At 45.6% G+C, this 20,288-nt stretch overlaps 1 long non-coding RNA gene across 3 annotated transcripts in view; it reads left to right on the forward strand.

Moving 5' to 3' along the window:
• Positions 1–20,065, forward strand: part of LOC111163154 (uncharacterized) — a 32,266-nt gene extending 12,201 nt beyond the window's left edge. Inside the window, exons 2-5 of one of the 3 annotated variants that reach the window (XR_016393542.1) lie at positions 3,394–3,920; positions 8,022–8,073; positions 15,580–15,910; positions 16,712–20,065. This is a non-coding gene — a long non-coding RNA (uncharacterized LOC111163154). Of the gene's footprint in view, positions 1–3,393; positions 8,074–15,579; positions 15,911–16,711 lie in introns of all 3 variants that reach the window. The other 2 variants (XR_016393543.1, XR_016393541.1) reach the window with 2 other exon arrangements.
• Positions 20,066–20,288: the final 223 nt, after the last annotated feature.

The raw sequence follows: 20,288 nt of genomic DNA on the forward strand, positions 1-20,288 counted from the left end.
TTGCATAAAAAAGGAGATCAGTATGGTCAGAGTAGAAAGATTATGGGGAAAGGGCTGGAGGGAAATAAGATCAGAGTGGAAAGCTGAGGCCTGATGGCATAGGGTCCAAGAGGCCAGGGGTGGGGCTTTAGATCTCTTTTAGGTGCAGTGTGATTTATTTATTGAACAAACTTTTTGTGAGTGATTTTTTTTTTATTGTGGTAAAGTATACATAACATAAACTTACCATTTCAGCCATTCTTTTTTTTTTTTTTTTTTGCGGTACGCGGGCCTCTCACCCTTGTGGCCTCTCCCGTTGCGGAGCACAGGCTCCAGACGCGCAGGCTCAGAGGCCATGGCTCACGGGCCCAGCCGCTCTGCGCCATGTGGGATCCTCCCGGACCGGGGCACAAACCCGTGTCCCCTGCATCGGCAGGCGGACTCTCAACCACTGCGCCACCAGGGAAGCCCTCAGCCATTCTTAAATGTACAATTTCATGACATGAAGTACAATCGTGATGTTGTGCAACCATCACCACTGTGCATTTCCAGAACTTTTTTGTCATCCCAAATAGAAATTCTGTATACATTAAACAATAGCTCCCCATTCCCCTCTTCTTCCCAGCCCCTGGTAACCTCTATTATACTTTCTCTCTGAATTTGCCTATTCTAGGTACTTCATATAAGTAGAATCATATAATATTTGCTCTTTTGTGTCTGGCTTATTTCACTTAGCATTAATGTTTTTAAGGTTCATCCATGTTAGAGCATGTGTCAGAATTTTCTCCCTCTTTAAGGCTGAATACTGTTCCATTACATGTTCTGTTTATTCACTCATCTGTTGATGGAAATTGGGTCATTTCCCCCTTTTGGCTATTGTGAATAATGCTGTTATGAACATAGGTGCACAAGTAGGTCTGTGAGTCTGTGCTTTTAATTCTTCTAGGCCAGCAGACTTTGTAAGTGCTCTGGTGCTGTGTCCTGAGGCTGAGAAGGTGTGTAGGATGTGACCTGGTCGAGGCACTCACTACAGTGAGGGAGGAGACAAGCAAAGATCAATCGTGATCTCTTCGAGTGATAGGGTTTGCTCACGCAAAGTGCCTGGGAGGATCACCAGGTGGTGTCAGGGAAAGCTTCCTTCCTGGAGGAGGCTGTGCTGAGCTCAATCTCAAAGAAAAAATAGAAATTAGTCAGGTGAAGAAGAGAGGGAGGGGCATTCTCGGGAAATGGTGGGGCACTGAAGCAAAGAGGTGTGCATGTGTAATCCTCTGCAGAAGCCCACGCTGGCCTCAGATGGATGAAGCACTGAGGGTGAGATGGGAGAGAGGGGCAAGAGATGAGGCTAAAGAGATAAGTGAGGGCCTGGCTGCACAGACCTGGCAAGGGATGTTAAGGAGCTTGACACGAATCCCTTAGGGCAGCAGTGCTTCATCTTGACTGCATTTGAGAATCCCTCAACAGCTTTAAATAAAAGAAAACCCTCCAATGCGGAGCCTGAATTCCACCCTCATAGATTCTGGCTTACTTGGTCTGGGCTGGGGCCAGGACATAGGCATTTCTGCAATTTCCTGGTATTTCCAATGTGTAGCCAGGGTTGAGAAGTACTGCCTCAGGCCATGGGAAAGCTTTTAGAAGGTTTTAAGCAAGAGAGTAACAAGATGAGATTCTTTCTTCACCACTTGTACATATTTCAATGTAAAGTGAAGTTTATGGCTGATGAGGCCTTCGGGGAAAGAGGCCCTTTCCTGTTCTCTGAGCCTCAGTTTGTTCCACTATAAAATGAAGATGCTACTTCCATCCCTCAAGGGCTGTCTTAAGGAGCAGATGGAGAGTAGAAGATGACAGTAAGGAGCCCCAGGCAGGAGCCTTATTATACAGACACAGCTTTCCATTTGTGTGGCAGGATCAGTGACCGAATCCGGGGCCGAATCCCCCGGGCCCAGCGCTGTCTGGGGGTCCAGAGCTTCTCTGGACTTGGCGCTCTGCAGGCATCAGTCAGACTTTCCTTAACGGAAGACTTCCTGATGAGCAGGATGCAGTTATAGTTGGTTTGACCGGAATGAGAAGTACAAGCCGATGCAGCTGTGCGTGATGGCGATGCAGGAGAGCGAGGCGGCACCTGCCTGCTGACTTGATCGCGGGCTCCATGCTGTGGTACCAGTTGTGTAGTGTTTGCTTGTTTCCATCTCGACCTGGAGGAAAAATCCTAGCGCAGAGCCCTTCAGCTGCTCCCTTCCCACCCCATCCCAGCAGGAAGACGGGTGACTGGGTTCAAGCAGCAGAGTGAGAAGCCAGATTCTGGTTTGTATCTTAGGGCATGGCACGGCAGCCCTTAATTTTCTGGGAGGGGAGTGATTTTTTTTTTCTTTATCTTTACCACTCCTGGAAGGCGTGAACCATGCCTTTGGTCATTTTGTGCTTTGAGCACCTTAGGTGGACAGGAAAATGTGTGCTCAATTGACCAGGGATTGGTTAGGATTGATTGTGCTGGAAAGAGGAAGAGGGGGGATGAAGATGACTTGAGTGACCTTGAGACCTACACAGAAATTGGCTAGGGTGGGGTCTCTGTGTCTCTCTCTCCTGCTCATGCAAGTTAGCAATATAACAACCCAGCCCTGTCCTATGTTTGTGATCGTTGTGTGTTAAAGTTGCCTCCAGAGTAGTGAAATTCCAAGCCTCCCCTACCCACTGACAGTAGAGCAAGCTTGATGTGAGAGTATCTGGGTTGGGGCACCCAGAAACACCAGCCGGGTGGGACGTATACATCTAAATCTTGCATACCCTTGAGGCTCTTTGCATTCTATGTAAAATCTAAATCGTTGCATACCTCTGCTGTCTTCCATTCATCTAGATAATTGAGTAGTTGAGAGTAATTTGTGGGGGCATTCTAGATCCAATGGCCTAAATGTTAAAGAGGGCAGCGTTTCTGTTCTCTCCAGATCAGAAACTTCATCTTGTTAGCTGGATTTATTTTGAGGTTTTGTACTGTCCTTTCCCAATAAACTGGTTCTCCATTATTTTAAAATAGCATCATGGGATTAATAGTGCATTCAGGGCAAGCATTGCAGCCTGTGGCTGTCTGTGGGACTGTCCTGGAGCCTTGACCCGGCAGGGGGCCCTGTAATTCCTAACCTCAGTAACAGGGCCTGGCCATGCATGCACGCTCAGATGACGGGCCGTCTGTGCCCTGCCTGGAGGCAACTCACAAAGCACCTCACTTGACAAATTAAAGGTGAGGAAGCCTCAGGCTTCCTTGCTTCTTATGAATGTGGGAATCAGTCCCTTTTAAGTCAGGCCAGCATGAGGAAATAGGAGAAAGGACTCTACTGCAAATATACCAGTTATGTTTTGTATGTTACTTCATGGCACCCTCACTGACCTTGTGAGGCAGGTATTTTTATCTTTATTTTACAGATGGAGAAATCAAAATTCCAAATAACTGAGCAACCTACCCCATCTTGCACAGCTGGACTGGTGGCACGCCGGATTCGAAGCCAGGCATGATGTGCTGGGCTCCATGCCTGGGCTTTTCAAAATGTCAGCCATTGACATCTGGGGATGATAATTCTTTATCGTTGGGGGCTGCCCTGTGCTTATTGGATGTCTAGTAGTGTCCCTGTTTGTTATTCTAGATGATAATAGTACCCCACCCCAAAACCCCACATGAGACAACCAAAAATGTTCCCCTGGTGGACGAAATCACTCCAATCCCAGCTGAGAACCACTGTCGTAGGATAATACATATGTTTTCTCAATTCTCACAACAACCCCATATACTAGGTACCATTATCATTCCCCTTTTGCAGATAAATGTACAGAGCCTAGAGAAACTGTGAGTTGACCCAGGTCAACTGGGTCTGCTTTGGGAATAAATAGCATCTCTGAGTGTCTTGTTTTCTTTTTCCCCAGGTTTAAAGTGGCGGATCCTGTCTTAAGACTAGGTAAGGGCAACACTAAAGTCCTTTTTCTTTGCCACTTTACCAGGAATTTGAAAAGCGTAGTGTTTGTGAGAATAACCTGGTGGGGGGGAGCTTGTTAGAATTCATATTCCTGACAGATTCAAATCCAGTAGACCTGTGTGGGTGCGGGAATGGGTATGATAAAGCACACCCACAGTGACTGGGGGTGCCGTGGTTCAGGGAACCTTCTTTGAGAAACACTCAAGTACTTTGCTGTGTTTCAAGTGACCCCAAGATAAAAATTCAGGAGAAAGAATGGAGATGACAAGTGGAAATGGAAGGGGTGTGGGATGAGACCTGACATGCCACTACTTGTAGAGTTCTGTTTAATAACCAAAGAGGGTGCCAAACGTGTATTGTACCGAGTGACCTGCAGTGCCAGGATCTCCTGTAGACCTTGGGATGATAAGTCCGATGCATTTGCATCACTATCCATCCCCAGCTAAGGTTGACTGGGCTGCCTAGTTTGGAAGCTTAGTGCATCCTGAAATTCTAAAAATGGTTACATTTAAACAAAAACAGCTGTGTCATTTCCCAATTTCCGCTCTATTCAGGTTCACACTCTGCCTTCTCGCTTCTCTTAGAGGGGCTGGGAGGGACACAAGGGTGTACACACACACACACACACACACACACAGCCGCCTCTCTTTCACTCTCACTTGAGTTCATTTCTCCGTGGAGAGGGAGTGTTTCTAGTTTTCCAAAAAGGAATCACAAACAAGAGAAGCCACACGAGCCCAGACTACAATAAAATGCTACAATATGCTTTCAAGCTGGAGCGACTCAAAAGCTGGGAAGAGAAAGTGGCAGTATAATGCCTATTTTTATCTTCAACTATAATCTATCCACTTGTAGTTTCATAGCTGTCAGGAGGGAGAAAAGGACACGTAATCAGCCCACCGATCTCTGCTCTCATCCTCCACCCGTGTGACACAGATGTTGCGGGGTGTGCACACACACGTACTTTTAAAACACTTGTCAGAGGGTTCAATTGAACTCACACCTGAAGCCAGGTTCCTCTTCCTTTTAGAACCCATCCTTTTGTCTGTTATTTCTTGACAACCAGACAGAAGGTGAAATGTAGGTGATGAAAACCCATATTCTGGATGCCTAGGAATAATGGTTACCATTGAATGATTGGAAGCAACCGCTGTGTACCTATTAGTCTTTTCTAGCCTTGGCCAGACTGTGCTACTGGTGTGTCCTAACCTCCTGGACACTGTTCACTCATCTGGTGACTGCCTATCCTTTAGAGAAGGCAGACATGGGCCGGTGGAGATAGCACAGCCTTGGGGTCAAGAGGCCTGAGCATCTAGCCTCATTTTGCTGTGCACAAGCTCTGTGACCTCTCTAGACCTCAGAATCCTCATCTGTAGAAAGAGGATAGAAATACCTCCATGATGGATTATTGAGAGAATTCAGCAATGAATGTAAACACTAAGCTTTATCACGTGGCAGAGGCTAAGGACATGCTACCTGTTAGTAGGAGTGTTTCTGTCATTGCTGTTTTATTTGTATTAGTACTTTAGTGATGGTAGCAGCAGCAGCAGTAGTAGTGGTAGAAGTCGTTTGGGGTTTGATTTCTACAACTGTTGTATACTTTGTTTTCAGTGGTTACTCGCCCACGCTGGTAGCGTAGGGTATTACGTGAGTCTTCCTCACACATTGTTCCTACAGCATCCCTACAGGCAAGTCAGAGGAGTGACTTCCTTTAGGTGTGATGGTAAGAATTTGAAAAAGTCTGTGATGCCCTAGCGTTTTCCCTTAACTTGCTGGCGGATAAGGGACTTAAAATCTTAACAGAAAAGCTGGCTCCCTTGAAAGCTCCTGCCCCCAGAGGCTTCCTTTTAGCTGTTGCAGTGACATCTCAATGAATGGAGGGACTGAGAGTAAGTTTGGTGATGATTCTTCAGAAAGTCATGACATTGGAGCCACACAGAGCTTGCTTTAAGCACTGCCCTGCCTTTTATTAGCCACGTGAACTTGTATATGTTGTTGAACCATTCAAGGATTCCATTTCCTCATCTGTAAAATAATACCTTCATAGGGTTGTGGTAAGGTTCGAAGTGTAAAAACGCTCTATAAACTCTCCGTGCCAGATCACCCGGGAGCTAGCTTTCGTGATTATTCAAGACGGCAGAGGCGTGATCCAGCCTTTTCGAGATCGAAGTCTCGGGAAACATATTGGCTTATTTGGACCCCAAACCAATTTTTGGAAATGAGGGACTAGGGTTTTCGAGTGTAGCTTGCGCTCCGCCCCTGGCCTGCACGCAGACCCCAAGCCACTGACCGCACAGTCAGCTCTTTGTCTGCAAGCTCATTAATGCAGCCACAGCTTCCACAGAGGAGCAGCTGTTGGCTGGGGTCTGGCTCGCTGAGAGGGACGCCCAGGTACTGCTGCTGCTCTGGAGCGTTTGCAGGATGCCAGATTGCCACAATGGAGTGTCCATGTGCTTCTCTATTGTGATGCCTCAGGTCGAGAAAAAAAAAGCCTGGACCCACCGAAAAGCTTTCACAGATTGAAAAGTGCACCGTTCGGGGGTGTTTAGCACTTCAGCACATGCTCTGTGACTGTGCATTCAAGGCAACGTGTCAGAAGAAATTAGTCTGCAGCGGCCACATATGTCAGCCAGCCGGTGGGAGCGTTTGCCTGACACCCAGGCTAGGGACACAGAAGAAAAGGCTGCTTACCTTCAAATCCCCTCAAGGTTAGCACATTGGTGAGGTTGTCCAGTCTCTCGTGCTCCACTCAGATATTGCTGAGGAGAAGCGTGAGTGTGGATAAGGAGGAATTAACTAGGCAGTGTGAAGAGAAGGTGGAATCTCGTGTCATTCACTCTTGTCAGGCAGACAGAGATGTGCATTGCACGCACTGTCACGCTTCCTACCACAGCCCTGTCAAGTGGGCAGTATTAGTATCTGAATTTACAGATGGGACGTTCAAAGCTCAGAGAGGTCTTGTGGCTTGAAAGTCCTCAAAATCAGAGAACTCCTCCAGAGATCTCTCAGAATCTAAAGTGTACCGACACTCCTTCCCTTCCATGGAGCATGTGCTTATAAGGTGTTACAGTTGATTTTCTTTTCTCGACAAACATATCAGCACTTAAATATTTGATTGTCATCTTCAAAGAAGGAACTCTGGCAGGTCCTATTCCGCAAGCAGCATTCACGCCCACACCTTACTGGATTCCTGTTGGGAGTTTCCTTCCTTCTTGTGAAGAGAGTCAGTAACAGTGAGTTACTGCCTCTTGCAGGTGGGTTTGACGAGTGGTCAAGAGGATGGTTAGGATTCTGTTGTCGAAGTCAGAGATGAGCTGAGGTCAAGGGAGCAGTGGTAGAGGCAAGAGCAGACGTGAGAGAGAATTGAAAGCACACAGTGACCGATGTGATGAGAGAGGTGAGGGGAGAAGCGTTTCCAGCTTGGGAAATTGTGTTGACAGCAGTATAGCAGCTTCCTAACTGGAAGTGGGAGGAAGAGGCACGATTTTCTTAAGGGAGTGGGGAGGTGGGAGTGGGCAGGATGTGCTCCCTTTAATACCTAAGGCATGCTGCTCTAGCATTTGAAGTTAGGAGGGCGTTCGGAGCAGCTGTTAAAGAGTTGGGAGTTGGTGGTAAATGAGCGATCAGAGGAACCGTGTGCGATGGTTAATTTTATGTGTCAACCTGACTGGCCTAAGGGATACGCAGACAGCTGGCAAAGCATTATTCCTGAGTTCATCTGTGAAGGAATTTCTGGTGGAGACTAGCATTTGAACTGGTAGGCTGAGTAAAGAAGATCTGCCCTCACCAATGTGCGTGGGCATCATCCAATCCATTGAGGTCCCGAATAGAACAAAAAGGTGGAGGAAGGGCAAATTCTCTCTCTCTCTCTCCTTGAGCTGGAACATCCATCTTCTCCTACCCTCAGACATGAGAGCTCCTGGCCTTCGGACTCCGTGACTTACACCAGCTGCTTGTCCACTCTCCTCCCGTCCCACCATCCAGCTTCTCAGGCCTCTGGCCTCAGACTGGGCATTACATCATCTGCAACCCTGCTTCTCAAGCCTTCAGACTCGGACTGAATTATACCGCTGTCTTTCCTAGGTCTTCACCTTGCAGACAGCAGAACCTGGGACTTCCTGGCCTCCATAATCACGTGAGCCAATTCCTAACAGTAAATCCCTCTCTTCTATATATATGTGTGTATGTATGTGTGTGTGTGGAGAGAGAGAGAGAAAGAGAGAGAGAGAGAGAGAGAGAAATATAAATACATATGTGTATTTATGTATTTATATATATCGTATCGGTTTTCTATATGTACAGAGAGAGAAATACTCACACATATATATGTGTGTATATATGTGTGTGTGTTTATATATTTCTATATATCTCCTACTGGTTCTGTTTCTCTGGAATGTCCTGACTAATACACCATGAAAGGAGAGACCATGGATAGGAGAGTGAAAAATGAAGAGGAAGGAACATTGAAGCTTAGAGATGTTTAAAGGGCATGTGAGGAAGGGGAGGGATGTTAGTAAGCCTTGAGTTGCATCCCCTCTGTTTCAAGCATGTCCTTGAAGACAGCCAGATTTAAGGTGACTAAACCTTTGTGAGAAGAGGGAGGAGAGCAGGATCACGTTACTTAGGCCAATCATCTCATCCAGGCATGGCCATATTAAAACCATCAGAGAAGACCGGCTGATACTAAGTGGAAATCAGATGCTAGCAGGCCTGTGTGCACGCACAGATACACACACACACACACACACACACACGTGCACACAGAGCACCCCTCAGCCACACAGATGATTTGGGTCAGGTAGGCTGGACTCTGCTTCGAAGGGTAAATTTGGGAGAGAAGAATTCAAGTAAATATTCATTTCTGCTTTGCCTACTGATGGGATCTCTGTTCTCTGGGACTCCGTGCTGCCAGCAAGTTCCGGAATACCCTCAGAGCATGGAAGGAAGTAGCAGCATGGTGCAGAGCAAGGGAATCAAAGCTCGCCTTACATCAGCCCCCTGTTAGGTTCAGTGGCACCGACATGGCAGGTCAAGGAGTTCTCCCTTATGCTTGCGTGTCTCTCTCTTCCTTGGCTAGCTGTGTCCTATGCCAGACTGCGTGGACTGAGTGTGTTGATCAGGGGCCAGGGCTGAGGCCTGAAGGAGCTGGGACAGGGGAAGACAAAGGCAGAGCTAGACCTGGACTCCTAAACACTGTGCACACTGAGCCAGGTGACTTCAGTTCTCTGGGCCTTAGTTTCCTCCATGTAAATGAAGGACTTGGTGTGACTCCGCGTTTGTGCCCACTGAGAGAGACATCAGAGAATATCTGTAAGGCTTCATAGCATATGTTCACATAGGCACTCACAACAGTGAACATACAGGTCTATTCAGACATACGTTTCACAAATAACCCATTCTCAGTAATCTGAGATTCCCTAAACAAGGTCACAGTAAGGCCTTAATTCCTTTAATAGCTGAATCACAGAGGCTATTACCTGCAGCTGTTTTCTTCCCCAGATTTCCCTGTGGTCCCTCAGGGTTGCCACCCTTGTACAGAGGACTTCTCCTCCTTGCTTATTTGCTGCCTCTTTCCAGGAGGATAAAAAGCTGCTGCAGCCTTCAAGGCTGCTTGCCATAAATGTGGACATGTGATCGAGTAATGAGATTCATGCTGAAATCCTGGAAGACCCAGAGAGATTGAGATTGACCAGACCTCAAAGTCCTACCTTCCCAGGGACTTGCTTGATTCCCCTAAGACCTAAGTATGAGCCTCCACAGCTCTTCTCTGTGCATCTGGCCCTACTAATCATCCAGCATCATTTTCTATCTCTGTCCCCTCTGTGCACCCTACCTCAGCCACCCTGGCCCCTTGATGTTCCTTGACGGTACCAAGCATACTGCCACCACAGGGCCTTTGCACTTCCTATTTATTCTGCATGGAGCAATAATTGACTCTTGTCTGGTATCACATAGTCTCTTCCTCATTTCTTTTAGGTCTCTGGTTTAAGTGTCATTTCCCTAAAGAAGTCTTTGCTGAACACCCCATATGAAATACCAACTTAAACATCTTTTTTTCATACCCAGCTTTATTTTTCTTCATGGTATACGTGACACTGTCATATTTATTTACTGGCCATCTCTGCATACTAGAATGTCAGCTCCAGGAGGACAGGGGTTATATTCATTGCTTTACTCCCAGCACCTAGAATGGTGCCTGGCACAGGGCAGATTTTTTTCAAATGAATGAAAGAGTAAATGAACAAATAGTTGAGGAGGCGTGTGTGGCTCCGAGAGTCCTCTCTTTTGTTGGTACATCCCTTCAACTCATTTATGTCATCACTGAGAAAGATAAGATCCTCATTTCCATGGAGTTTATGTCCTAGTGGTAGAGGCAGATAGTATGTACATACTTTAATTTCAGATGGTGGTAAGTGCTCTGAAGAAAATAAAGGCGAGAGATGGGAAAGAGAGTGGCTGGCTAGGGTGATGGAAATTCTTTTACATGGGGTGTTAGGAAAGGTCTCTGTTTCAGAAGATCTGGGCAAGAATTGAGGACGTAGCAGGTGTTAAGCCTCTGAGGCTGGAATAAGTTCAGTGCATTTGAGCAACACTGAGAAATCCAGTGTGGCTGGAGCTTAGAGAATAGGAAGGGATGTGCTAGGAGCCTGGATTGGTGGTTCTAATCACCTAGGATCTTGCCAGCCATGGTAAGGAGTTTAGATTTTATTCTAAGACTAGACATCTTCCATGGAACCAGGTTGGCAGGATCACAGGTGGTTCAGGTTTCAGTGTCCACTGCATATACTTTGCCTGTAACTCCACTGAACTTGACCCTCCTGTTGGGTCTGGGTCACACAGTCCAGAGTCTGTCCTCTGGAGAGTTTCCTTTCTGAGGGCACATGATGGCCTTTTTCATCATCTGGTTTTGGTTATAGCAAGACAGTCCATCACACAAGTTTTAAAATAAATATATTTGACATTGGGAAGAGTCAAGGTCCCATTCCCATATTTTCCGGAGGGCTTCCTTACCCCTGTGTGTGTTTTCAGATTCTTAGGAGAGGGCTCTACTTCATTTCTTCCTTAAAACCAATAGTTAAATCAAGGAAGCTGATGAAAGTTCAAAGTCTAAACTCCAGGCCATGGCCTTGAACTGCATGCTTGTGTACATATTCTTTATCTTCTCTCCCTCTCTCAGCTCTCAATATCTATGCTTTTTCTGCTTTTTTGGTAGAAGACTCTTTTTTACTTCCCTCATTGTGTTTCTAGTGTAGGGTTGGTGACATTTGTCTACTTAGTTCAGCACATTTCCATGATTTTGAGCCACTTATAAGAATTTTTTGGCATGGGACTTCTAGAGATGCGCAGTTCATGGAATCTGAGACTTGGAAAAATCCTTAAAGATCCCCACCTTTAAATGTTGTTTCTAGTAGGAACAGTTTATTGGGGTAATTGGGTGGCAAGTTATTATCATTTCTTTGCATTTAAAAATTTTTTTTAGGCCAGCACTTTAATACTCTTTCAGGTGGTTGATCCAAATCCATTGCATTGTAACAAACTGCCCAGTGGGACGCCGGGCTGGAGTGGTCTGGGGTTAGTCCAGAATAGCGGGAATCCTTTCAAAATTTGCAGAAGGATAAAAACCTGCCATTTTTAAGAAGATCATTTTCTCCAACATTTCTCGCAAAACTCATTCTTAAACTTTGATGACTGCTACCACTTTTCTGGTAGCAAGCACTAGCAGACAACCAAAGAAATGAACGAGCAGCAAATGAATACTAATGGAAAAATTCTGAAACAGTTGACCATGCTTGGTTTGACAGCTTGTTTCTTTGTGGACATGTGAGTCCCCAGTCTACATATAGAACTTTTCTCCTAGTAAAATTACTGGTACTTCATCTGATGGAGTTCACTGTGCTGATATTTTAAGGGGGTTGGCAGAGCATGGCATTTTGCAAAGAGCATCATTTCTTCCAGGTTCTTCTTTTTCATAATTTGGGAACCATTGAGTTTTAGGGATCTGCTGAGGTCCCTCTCTTAGAAAGTCTGCAAATAAGTTTCTGTCTCTCAGCCACCAGAACCTTAGAATGTGTCTGACTAGTTTCTAAAAGGCTGTATGAAGATGTGACCACTTCAGAGTATTCAGGGGTGGAAGTTCAAGTTCATGTGCTCATTTATTCAGCAAGTATGACCTACTGTGTTGTGCTGAGTTATGTCTGTTTTTAGCTCAAAATCACGTCCGTCTGTATCTAAGGTCTTACAGAGGAGAAGCTGGGAACCGTATTTCCCAGGCTTCCCTTCCCTAAGCAGTTCCTAGTTAGAGTCTGCCAGTGAGAGTCACTCACGTGAGATTTAGAAGGTGGATAGAAAAAAGGCCATTATACTCCAGAGGCAGTTTAGGCAGATGTGTGGACAGATGGCAGACTCAAGGCTTGCAGGGTCTTCTGGCAAACCTGTGAATTACTTGCTTTGTGCTCTAGGCGGTGGAGATTATTGGTGTGGCCGTTTCTGAGGCCTTGATTCAGTGTTGCCGGCCTATGAAGGCAGCGGGAGCTTCTTGGAGGTTCTTGGCATTTGCAGCAGCTTCTTGGGAACCACCTGTTTCACTGCAGCAGGCAGAAATCTTCAGTGCTGGCCTATGTGTACTTTGCTGACCCAGCCCTGAAGCCGAATCCGGCCTCTGTACCCCGACACCAAATTATATCTTGGGGACAGAATTTTGGGTGAAGTAGAAAAGAATAGCTTTATTGCTTTGCCAGGCAAAGGGGGCCACAGTGGGCTAACGCCCTCAAAACTGTGTGTCCTAACCTGGAGGGGGTAGTGAGAAGTTTTATAGTAATGGTTCAAAGAGGGCGTGATCAGCTCATGGACATTCTTCTGATTGGTTGGTGGTGAGGTCATCAGGAGTCAGCATCATCGGCCTTCCGGTTCCAACTGGTCTGGGGTCTGTGTGCTGGTGGGCAGCATACCATTAATTTCTCCCACCTGGTGGGGTTTCAGTATCTGCAAAACAGCTCTAAGATACTGTTATGTGTATCCCTTGAGGAGGAGCCAGGACCCTGCCCCAAGGCTGCACTATTGTTTCTCTTGACTGTTCCTCCCTCATCTCCGTATCCACTCCCTTCCCTAATTAGCAACTGTTTGAACCTGGTCATTGAAACTCAGGCAAGGTCATGGAGGCTGAATGAAGACTATTTCCTGTAAGCAAGAAGTGGGGGGGGGCTTCCCTGGTGGTGCAGTGGTTGGGAGTCTGCTTGCCGATGTGGGGGGCACGGGTTCGTGCCCCGGTCCAGGAGGATCCCACGTGCTGCGGAGCGCCTGGGCCCGTGGGCCATGGCCGCTGAGCCTGCGCGTCGGGAGCCTGTTGCTCTGCAACGGGAGAGGCCACAAAGGTGAGAGGCCCACGTACCGCAAAAAAAAAAAAAAAAAGAAGAAGTGGGGGACACAGAAAGGCTTTTGTGTCCAGGAGCCCCTCAGGGTCCTGCTCGGTCAGCTCTTTCATTGATGGTGCAAGCCTCCCAATCCGTGTATTCAAAGCCTTCATGTTTGGAACACTTAGAGGTTGGAGGTTTAGACACGGGTGTGGGGTTGGTCCTATTAGCCATTTTGACTACAGCTAACTTCCGTAGTCCCACAGGATATCATCAGATGGGTCAGATTCATCCTTCAAGGTGTTCCCTGAGTGTCTAGTGGTTAGGGTTTGGCACTCTCAACCTTCAACAAGCCTGGTAGTCCCCTTTGACAACACCATCTTTCTGAAAGACAGTATCTCTCTATCACATAAATCTCAAAGGACTTGAGAAGACACTAATCTGCTCAAATTTGACATCCTTGGACTCATCAAACCCTCCTTGAACCTGGTAACATTTTCAACATTACCCATACTTGGGAAATAATTCCACTTGTCTTTTTAAATTTTTCTTTATAACTCTAATGTAAAACTTGAGTGGTATCACTCCAACGGTTCTTTCAAGACTTATCAAGTTAAACATACCGAGGCATGGTGAAATCAAGCTTTTCCTAGGAATATACTCCTGGCCAGTATCTGTGTCAATTATGGGACTTAAACCTGATCAGGGAAGGGTGCTGAAAGCAGTGATGGTACAAACTTCTACTACTTCTTCTACCTTAGCTCAACATGCACTTGACCGTCTAAAAATGATTTCATCTTCACTGTTTCACAGAGCAAAAGCAGCACAGGAGTTCAAACAAAATAAATTTTAAAATAAATATGGGGCTTCCCTGGTGGCGCAGTGGTTGAGAGTCCGCCTGCCGATGCAGGGGACACGGGTTCGTGCCCCGGTCCGGGAAGATCCCACATGCCGCGGAGCGGCTGGGCCCGTGAGCCATGGCCGCTGAGCCTGCGCGTCCGGAGCCTGTGCTCCGCGACGGGAGAGGCCACAGCAGTGAGAGGCCCGCGTACTGCAAAAAAATAACTAAATAAAAATAAATATGAAAATAGAATGAGGGGATTAGTTACGTAGCTTGAATGTTTAATGGATGTAGGCTCAGAGAGCAAGCTGGGGCACTCTCCACCACTGATTAGTCCTGCTGAGTGGATCAAAATCTCTTCTGGATCAGCATCAGGATGGATGTGGATGCTGGCATTTGCCTCTGTGACGAACCGCCTCCCTCTTCTGATCAACACACTCTTCCTGAGTGTTAAAACATTCCATCAGGCTGTAGGCCAGTCACGTTATTGGGAGCATATCCAGGGCTGATGTTCCACTGCTGTACCACCTTCATGGCCCTACCAGTTTTTAAAATATTTGAAAACTTTCTTACTAGTGGGGACAGTCACTGCCCAGAGTCCTCCCATTGCACCCCACCATCCTACCACATGTCCCCGCAGTTCAGCAGTCTACAGGTTCATGATGTCTGGCACAGCAGGGGAGCTTCCAGGATCTGCTCATTCTCATTGGCTGATACCTGTTTCATACCTGCTATTAAATATTGTTAGTATCACCCCAGAGTGCATTTGTTGATTGAAGAGTTGAAATCTCAGACAGTGACCTTATTTCCATTTCACTGTCTCCTACGCCCACCAACCAACAGCCTATCAGTAACGTGTGTTCATGAAATCGTATCTACTTCTGGTTGAAAACAACCAGAGGTAGACCCCGCAAGACGCTCCTAATAGCCTGGTTAGATATTCCCTGGATCAGGGAGTAAAACCTCAGAGAAGATTCCCTTGAATTCTTTTGTGTTGTAGAGAGTGAAACTATAGGGATGGGCCTTCTCTGTGGTCTGTAATATTACCGGACCCAGACATGGCACACAAAGCAGTCAGGGTGGGCCAGCAGTAAAGATGGCCCTTGAAACTTCAGTCCAGAGAGAGGGAAGGAAGGGGCATACATGGTCCTAAAAGTATTCTGGGTGCACAGGTAGGTGCACACTGAGGTGGACTTCCAGTGTGTGGGGAGAGAACATTGGCTTTGCTGTGACAGACCTGATCTGAATACTGATCTGGCCGCTTCAGGCTCTGTGACTGTGGGCACTTTAATCCCATTGGGTCTTCATGTACTCATTTAAAATGGAGATAATTCATAGGTTGGTTGTGGGGATCACATGAGGTAATTTGTATGTGCAAAACACGTAACATTCGAGAGCTAAAACAAAAAGCACAAAACAAGCAACTTGCTCTTCAAATTTCTTATTCTAGGCAGTGAGAAGAGAAGGCTGAGGAGATGCTCCTGGCCTGAGGCATTCTTTGTGTTGTGATATTTTCCTGTTTCTGTGATGGCCTCAGTGTATGAGCATATTGACTGAGGGCCTTCATATGTTGAAAAGGTCATGTCCCAGGAGAAAGGAAACGAGCCCCAATGCTCTGCCTTATCACTTTGAGGAAGAGATGGCCAGAGAGAATGAACCTCCTATTCCTATCCTGGAGCCTGCTAACCCTGAGAAACCACCTGCTTGGAAAGTGTTCTGGACTTCCTCAGTTTCTCCAATGCAAACGAATACTCACCAGTGCCACAGAGACATATACTAAGGCAAGTGCAAGTTTACCAAGTTGCTACCTGAGTAAGCTCTTCCTTGCATGATGGCCCCTACCCTAATCTCACAGGCTGTATCCTATGGATTGTGGAAACCAGCAATGGTAGGCAATGCCCTTTTAATAGTAAAGGCTGCATCATGGGGTCTTCTCAGAACCTCTTGAGCAATGAAGCTCATTTCCTATGTATTAATCTTCGGAATATATGATTATTATCTTTAAAGTGAAGGTGACAACTACGAGCAACATCAAATACCAGTATAGATTCCTTGATAGGGAGGCTGCTGGTATATTGTGCTTTATCAGGATTCTAAGGCTGCAATCAAGGCCTTGATTGATTAGCAATGTCTGTAATGGATATGGGAAGGGATGATGGCAGTGTGCCTATCATGCATTTGCCAATCCTATTTTACTGTCTTTTTGATTCTTGTGCAAACAGTAACCTATTTTTAAGGTACAAAATAGCAGACTGAATGGATTAGAGAAGCTTTTCTTAGAAAAATGATAAAACACAAACGAAAGAGATACTCGTCCCTAAGCAGAGTGTTTTACGACTTCAAATTGGAGGGTTCATTGTTATTTGTGCAAGATGGATTTCCTGGTGCTTATGTCTCCATGCAATGAAAAGAAAAATATGTGTTAAGTGTGCATAATCAATACGTCCTAGCTTCTACCTCTCTCTGCTGAAGTAGGGTACATAGGCTTCAAATTTTCAATCAGTCTTTTTCTTTCCTTGGGAGTGTTCGCACCAGTATTCTCTCCCACAATGGATGCATCCATTTCTCCCTTTTCTCTCCAGATCCTCATCTCCGTTGATGTCTGGAAGCCACTTGATGGTGTCTTGCTGCTCCAGGTACCCATGGAAAATGTTTGATGTCAGTGCCAAGGATGCCATCTACAGATGCTCCAGAAGTGTAAATCCTCAAGGGCCTGTGGCAGTTGCTATTCAGTGGGGAGATGGACACATTTTGTATCTTGGGCACTAAGACAGCACTACACGTAGTGAATCCACAACTTCTGCTTCTGCATTGCAGCCCCTGTCTTCAGAGGGCTCACACAGGGGACTGGGTGGGGTCCAGAGGCCACGCTAAGCTCCTATCCCATCTCCCACAGGTGTATCCATGGTACTTCTTGCAAACCTACTTGTGCAGATTGCCAGTTGGTGGGCCTGTCTCGTTGGGACGTTAGCACTTGGACACTTAGTGTTCTTGGATAGTTTGGGCCATGAGTATTTAGTGATTTCAGGTTTTCTTTCTAATTCCTCACAGCCATTTTACTTCCAAGTAAAATGTGGTTTTTACTGTGGCATACTGGAATACCTGGAGTAGTTGGGGTATGGAAGAAATGATTGACATTTAGTTTAGACACTCTTTTGTATTTTTCATATTCCCTTTTGTTAATTTCTACCATTTGTTAATTTCTTTTATTCATTCATTTATTCAACATTTACTGCACTGCTTGTATGTAGTACCAGGGAAAAATATTGAATACTCAACTGGTAAATATGAATACTATAAGCTCTCTCTTCACAGGTTTCACAATTTTAGGGAGAAGGGGAGATAAATATGAAACGGAAATTCTATTGATGAGTGCAAAATGAAACATTACATCATTTAAGTCTAGAGAATAGCCCCGGGGAGGAAAAGATTAATCCCAGGCAGATGAGGGGGAATAAATGGTATTTCTGACTTTATTTTGCCACTCAATCCCAGACAGCAGTCTTCTGGACTTATGTTGACTTTGTCCAGCTCAGAGAGATACCATTAACGAGCACCGGGCTGCCAGTATGGTTAAAAACGAAAACAAATTTAACATCCTAAGCTGGAGGAAATCTTAACTGAGAACTGCAAGGAAGAGCTGCCTTGGCATAAGCTATGTGGAATCTTAAAAGGGAGCATTGAGGCCAAGATTTGCGTTCAACAGCTAATACTTTAGAGATGAGAGTTATATATACACAAGCTCATGTTTGTCCCTTACGGATGCATATAAAGGTTGCATCTGTAACCCATGCTTTATTTATTTACTTTTTTAGACCCTGACAATGTTATGTAAGGTGAGCATCAGGTCAAACCAAAGCACCAGGTCTGTCTGCTCACCCCATTGCAGGACTGAAAGGAAGAAGGAAGACTATGAAAGTCAGTTACCACATCGCCCCTAACTGTAGGGGTTGGTTAGCTGTAAATGTCAATCAGCCCAAACGAAGACCGTGGAGTAATTTGTTAAATAACTGAGTGAGCATGCCAGTCGGAAGCCCGCTGGATGAGAGCGCGGCATCAGTTGGAGACAAAGGAAATCGCTCGCTTGCTTTTCTCTGCATCGAGTGGGTCCTTGGAGGCTTAGAACTAGCTGGTCCAGAAAAAGCAGAGAAAGCAGAAGGAAGGAATGGGGGGAAGGAGGAGGCCAGTGGGCCTCCTGGAAATGTGAGGGGCGATAGAAAGGGACCCCCTCGCCCACCCTGAGAAAACACACACGACCTGAGCGAGCGGAGAGTGGAAAGAAAGCCCCGGAGTCCCCAGAGAAGTTGACAGAAAGCGTCTGACAGCCAGACCGACCGGCTGCACCATCTGCTTCCACGCGTCTCTCCCCAACAATGGGAACTTCTGCGGACCTTCTGCCCCGCCCCTCCCCCGCCTGGAGCACGCATTTAAATGAGGCCCGGTAACTGGGGGCGCCGCTGGCGCTGTGATCTCTCACACCCTGGGAGCCAGCCCGGCGTCCCCAACAGGAGGCCCCGAGGGGAGAGGTTAAAGTCTCGGCTGACCGGAGAGGTGATTATGGAGCTGCTCCCAAATGAGGCTGCTTCACTGCTGGTACTTGGGCATGTGTTGGGATAATTGTGCTTGAATACTTAATGCTTGATTGACTTGGCTGTTTTATGTTTGACCATATTTTGAAACGCGATCTCACTGTTGGGGTTAGGCAATTAGCATCAAGACCACGGGTAAAACGGGGTGAAACGCAGTTCTATGGTGATTTCTGCTTCGTTCCTGGATTCAGCACAGAAAACGGAGTGTTCTACTGGGACTCATTTGCCTATATTTGGATCATCTGGAATTTTGATCTTAAAGAGGAAGTCTCTTAATCCTGAACTTCATGTAGCTGCCAACTTTGATCTTTGCATCTTTGGTTACAGCTAAGTTTTACTCGCATTCCAAATGACCTTTGTTGTCCTGCGGCCGTAGAAGAATAGGAGAGGAGAGGTCGGGGCTGAGAAAAGGAAGATTCATGCCAAGCACAAGAAAGGCTAGGGCAGAATGTGAGTGATAAGTTATGACACAGAATCCACAATTTCAAGATGACAGTTAGCTGACTGGCTTTGGTGCCCTGTCTGGTTCAGTTCCTTGGGAGTATGTCTTAATTATCTCTGTATCCCCAGCACCTAGCACAAGGCCTGGATTTTAGTAGGTATTTAGTATTTATACTTCTGGAACATGTATATTAAAGCTAGCACAACTTCTAGGAAAATAGAGAAGGGCTATTAGCTAATTTTTAAAAATCTTTTTAATTTCATTTTTAAATGGTGAACTTAAGCATCACTCAGGCTGTGTCTCATATTATTGGGATAAAGTGTTCCAGTTAAGAATTACCAAAGGCAGGAGCTGGATCTCACTGATTCAAGATCACTTTGGGGATATTTGAAACTATTGGCTCTCTATGATAAAGGATGGCCAGGTTTCTCTTCATCCAATCTCATTCAGAGCACAAGCAGGTACTGATTTATTTAAAGAGAAGTAAGAGGAAGATTAAGTCTGGAATAGTCAGATGACTAATTGGGTATCACTAATTTCATAAATGAAGGCATCACAACCCATTTGTTAGATTCTATAAGAAAAATAAGAACAAGCACTGATGAAATAGACTATGAAACCTAGGTGATGAGTCTTATAAAACAATTCCACGAGTACAGAAAAGTGTGGTAGAGGTATAAGACCAAATGTTGATAACATGCGTGCAGTCTGTATTACCTTGAACCTATAAGGACTCAATCTTAGCAAAGTGAAAGGGTTTGATGACTTTGGCTCAGCGGTGTGAAGTTCACATATCTGGGATATACAAACACAATTTATTTGTAAATTGATCATTAAAGTCCCTCAATCAAGGCACAACTTCTATGTTGTTCTTGTTCTCAATTAAAAATGAAGAATGATTCTTGGATTTGCATTTATTCTGTGTTCTTCACTTAGTAAAGACTTTTTCCTGTCCTGGATGTTTAATCAACTTGTTCAAAATTCGTTATTTATACTTCTTCTTTGTTTCCTCATCTGTAAAATGGGAATTTTAATAGTATCTACTTCATAGAATTGCTGTAAGGATTAAATTAAGTAATATATGTAAAATGCTTATAATTGTGCCTGGCACTTAGTGTTTGCATATAT

Source organism: Delphinapterus leucas, chromosome 6, assembly GCF_059928025.1.
Source record: "Delphinapterus leucas isolate spDelLeu-1000000601 "Yukka" chromosome 6, BTC_Dleu_Yukka2, whole genome shotgun sequence".
Lineage (NCBI taxonomy): Eukaryota > Metazoa > Chordata > Mammalia > Artiodactyla > Monodontidae > Delphinapterus > Delphinapterus leucas.